Source organism: Salvelinus sp. IW2-2015, linkage group LG7 (assembly GCF_002910315.2).
Source record: "Salvelinus sp. IW2-2015 linkage group LG7, ASM291031v2, whole genome shotgun sequence".
NCBI classification, from domain to species: domain Eukaryota; kingdom Metazoa; phylum Chordata; class Actinopteri; order Salmoniformes; family Salmonidae; genus Salvelinus; species Salvelinus sp. IW2-2015.
The window spans coordinates 24,997,669-25,002,406 of NC_036847.1; the positions used below are offsets into that span (position 1 = coordinate 24,997,669).

Below are 4,738 nucleotides of genomic sequence, written 5' to 3' on the forward strand. Positions count from 1 at the left end.
ATACTCATATATAGACGATAACTCTGTTAGTTTGAAGTTAGCTATAACCATAACTAGGACGTTAGGGTGGCAACAGAAACCCTATGGTTTCAATGGTTACAAGGACGAGTAGTCATATTCAGGCCCACCTCCAGCCTATGATGAGGAACTGTTTGTTCTTCATCCAGGTGGTGGTGACGGTGACTGTGGGGTCATGTTCGGCCTTACACTCCAACCGGACATCAGTCTCCCAGAGGACTCTCATATTATCTGGCCGTTTGAGGATTTTGGTGGACTCTGGAGAAACAGAGGATACGGATCATGAGAACACCTGCAATGTACAGTGTAGATTGAACCACGTGAAAAAGCGTTACAGTTAGGCTATTATTGGGTATTCACCTTTGACCTCTAATTTGACCTGGTTTTCGTCTCGTCCGGCGACGTTGCTGACAATACACAGGTATGTCCCCTGGTCGTCCATACGGGTGCCTCTGATCTGCAGGGTCCCGTTGCTGTGTACTTTAAAGCGATTTCCCTCTAGATTTCCAAGTCCATACTAAGACCTGTGCAAAAAGAGGTAGGCAGTTAGACACATGCATGCACACACACACCTGAGAGAAGAGCATCATAAACATGTTCTCACCAGCGCAGATCGGGCACGGGGAGCCAAAATAGCGGCAGTCTAGCCAGGCGCGGCTGCCCTCAATGACCTTCACCAGGGCAGTCCTGGGCCTGAGGATACGTGGTGTTGCATCTACAGAAACAGAACATATGACCGTACCAATGCTTCCATGATGATCTACTGTAATTTCTGTTAACGTTTACACGTATTTCAATAAACAGAGAGGATTATGGTTATTTTCTGCAAATGAATATGGTATCTTACGCAGTACACTGATGTAGGCATTGGCAAACAGGTAGCCATACTGGTTGGAGGCATTGCATTGGTAAACACCAGTGTTCGCCACAGTGACTGAGTGGAAGGTAATTGTATCACCTGACACCTGCCTGTTTGGGACCAGAGTGGCATCTGGAACAAGCATATAGTACAGTAAGTAAGTAAAATACTGTGTCCTTGCAGTTATAGAACAGTTTGTTACTTTACTATACAGTCTTTTCAGTTAAGTGACAAAAACAGAGGATTTTATACATAAAACGTGTAATTGAGCAATTGAGTGTATTCTCCTGCAGTCATTTGCAACAGTGCACTTGGATTCTTAGGGTAGGTTGTAACTGACAGTTAGACTTACAGGTTATGTCGTTGTTTTGTGTTTGAATTGTTTACGTGTCCGCTGTGCGGGGAAATGATAAGACAAGCGGAACTACGTAGCTAATAACTGTTGTAACGGGGATCCTTATTGTAGCAACACACTTTTGGAGGGAAGGCAATCCCGCGCTGTGTTAGCTAAGTTTTCATGTCATCGGGTGTAGTTCATAAAGTTTGAAGCGTATATGTTAGGATGGTAACGTTATAATAATTAAGGATGAAGCGTGAATTCATGCCAGGAATAATAAGTGTGAAGTTTGATTTCCTCCCTTCTGTAATAAGCAGCCAATGAGGTATTTTTCCTTTATTCATGTGTTTAATCTAATACTGTTATAGCGCCGGCTAAACTGTTTATGTATGTAAGCACTTCAGAGTTATACCAAGCTAATAAGTCACTCATAAGATAAGGTTGTAAGAGTGTGCTTAACTGTATTTTTCATTTACTTTATAGTTCTCACGGAAGGTGATAATTCTGACTAAATCTACAGAATAAAGCCGCCAGTTAAAATCAAGGAACGGTTGTGCTCGTGGTTACTGGAGGGAGCTATATAGGTGGCTGTGCTTACCTTCGATTGAATCTCCGTTGATAAACCAGCGGATACTGGGCCAAGGGATGCCATCAGAGCGGCACACTAAACGTGCATTCTCCTCTGGGGCCAGAACCAGGTTACCGGGTTTCTCCAACCAGAATGGAGCCGCTGTTAAATACACAGCTCAGGTCAGCATTTTAGAAAAGAAAAAAAATCTAAGTTACATCAGTGAATATTTGCTATATGAGTGGTTCATAGAAAGTGTTACCAAATGAGCTATTTCCTCCCATTGTAAATCAAACAGTAGCTATGTTTCCATTAACTTGTCCAGTGATTTTTTTGTCAATATTTAGAAAGTTTGCATAGAAAATAGATGTGTCAATTGCCGCCCTGGGTGCTTTTCCATTTAACTAACCTAACATAGCAGGCACAAAAGAAATGCCTGAAACTACATCCCTTACATACTGGTCTTGACAAGAAGAATAAAACTGTCTGGAGGTTCTCTTCTGCACTGTTCAACCAATCCAGTGAATGTGGAGGAGGAGTTAAGATGGAGTGTCGCCATGTTAACGTCCGAAAGAAGATGTCACGTCACATGATCTCTTTCCCTTTCCCCTGAAAACCGGAACATCTGGTTGTTGGGGACTCGGCAGAGACATCACGTGCCCCGCGTATCTTCAAAATGATTCGGCAACCATTTTTTCAAAAAACACAGTTTCCATCATCATTTGTCGCACTAAAGAAAGTTTGACAAAAGAAAAATCCATCCCTATTGAACTGAACTGTTTTAGATCTTTATAAAATGTCTCCTATATCTGCCGTTTCCATAACACGTTGCAAATATTTGTTTTGCTACATTGCTTTGGCTGAATAAGACTGGGCCTGCCTAGTGAAATGTAAAGATTATGTGAAAGATCAATGGGAGAGTTAATGTAACGCTCGTCTTCCTCCTAGTCTGAGGAGGAGCAAGGATCGGACCAAAGCGCAGCGTGGTTTGAATACATATTTTAATTATAGCAACGAAGACGAAAAAACACTTGACAAAATACAAAACAATAAACGACGTGAACAAACGAACGAAAACAGTACCGTGTGGCGAACAAACACAGACACGGCAACAATCACCCACAAACAAACAGTGAAAACAGCACTTAATATGGTTCCCAATCAGAGACAATGACAAACACCTGCCTCTGATTGAGAACCATATTAGGCCAAACGAACAAACCTAAACATAGAAACAAATAACATAGACTGCCCACCCCAACTCACGCCCTGACCATACTAAATAAAGACAAAACAAGGGAAATAAGGTCAGGAATGTGACAGTTAATATCGTAAAAATATCCCTGTATCTGTGTGTTGGTGTGATGGAGAATACAGTGCCCTCCACTAATATCGGCACCCTTGCTTGAGCAAAACTGGCTGTGATTTTTTTTTCTTCATTGTTCATGCTCTTGGTCTTTCATTCAAAATATTCACAAATATCTAAACTTTAATTGAAGTAAAATAATTGAAAGAAAATGTTTATTCTTATCATCAAAAAAAAAAATCTTCTCAAATATAAGTGTACCATAATTAATGGCACCCCTTCATTCAATACTTTGTGCAACCTCTCTTTGCCAAGATAACAGCTCTGAGTCTTCTCCTATAATGCATAATGAGGTTGGAGAACACATGGCAAGGGATCTGAGACCATTCCTCCATACAGAATATCTCCAGATCCTTCAGATTCCGAGGTCCACRCTTGTGGACTCTCCTCTTCAGCTCATCCCACAGGTTGTCTATGGGGTTTAGGTCAGGGGACTGGGACGGCCATGGCAAAACCTTGATTCTGTGGTCAGTGAACCATTTTTGTATTGATTTTGAGGTGTGCTTTGGATCATTGTCCTGCTGGAAGATCCAACCACAGCCCAGTTTCAGCTTCCTAGCAGAGACAGTCAGGCCTTTGATTTAATATCTGCTGGTATTGGAGTCCATATACATTTACTCTAGCAAGTTGCCCAGGGCTTTGAAAAAAACAGCCCACAACATCAAAGATCACAGTGGGATGAGGTCTTTCTGCATGCTATCTTTTCTGTCTACGCCAAAACCCACCTCTGGTGTTTGTTTCCAAAAAGTATATTTTGGTCTCATCTGACCATAGAACCTGGTCCCTTTGAAGTTTCACTAACGTTGGCAAACTGTAGCGCTTGAGTTTGTTGTTTGACGACAGCAAAGGCTTTTTATGGCAACCCTCCCAAACAACTTGCGATTATGTAGGTGTGTCTGATCGTAATCTTGGAGACTTTTCTGACCAAGACCCAACTAACGTTTCAATTCTCCAGCTGTGGTTCTTGGAGATTTTTTGGACACTCAAACCATCCTCCTCACTTGTGTGGGTTAATATAGGCACACATCCTCTTCGCAGGCCAATTGTTAACATCTCCAGTTGCTTTAAAACTTCTTAATTATTGCCTGATAGTAGAAATGGGCATTTCGACCTATGAGCTATTTTCTTACAGCAATTTTCTGATTTGGCAGGTCAACAACCTTTTGTCGCACATCATTAATGTATTTTGGGTCATTCCCATAATGATGGATGACTATGGAACTTGGCCTGTGTGTCACTCCGTGGCGAACCCGTATCAGGGCAGTGGGCGAGCCCACAATTTTTAGCAATAAAATAAATATTGTCACGTATTGTATTTAATATGCAATAAAATACAATTTTATTGGTCACATACACATGGTTGCATGTGTAATGTGAGTATAGCGAAATGCTTGTGCTTCTAGTTCCGACAGTGCAGTAATTATCTAACAAGTAATCTAACAATTCCCACAAATACCTAATACACAAAAATCTAAAGGATGGAATAAGAATATTACATATACTGTATATTGATGAGTTGATGGGCCGAGCGTCATAGGCAAATGCAATAGATGGTATAAGATGGCAGTATGTAACATATGGATGAGTATG

At 41.3% G+C, this 4,738-nt stretch overlaps 1 long non-coding RNA gene across 1 annotated transcript in view; it reads left to right on the forward strand.

The window, feature by feature from the left end:
* The window catches only part of LOC139028046 (uncharacterized), a 6,286-nt gene extending 4,528 nt beyond the window's left edge, over positions 1 to 1,758 (forward strand). Inside the window, exon 3 of the long non-coding RNA XR_011480212.1 lies at positions 1,698 to 1,758. This is a non-coding gene — a long non-coding RNA (uncharacterized lncRNA). The remainder of the gene's footprint in view (positions 1 to 1,697) is intronic.
* The last annotated feature ends 2,980 nt before the right edge of the window (positions 1,759 to 4,738 follow it).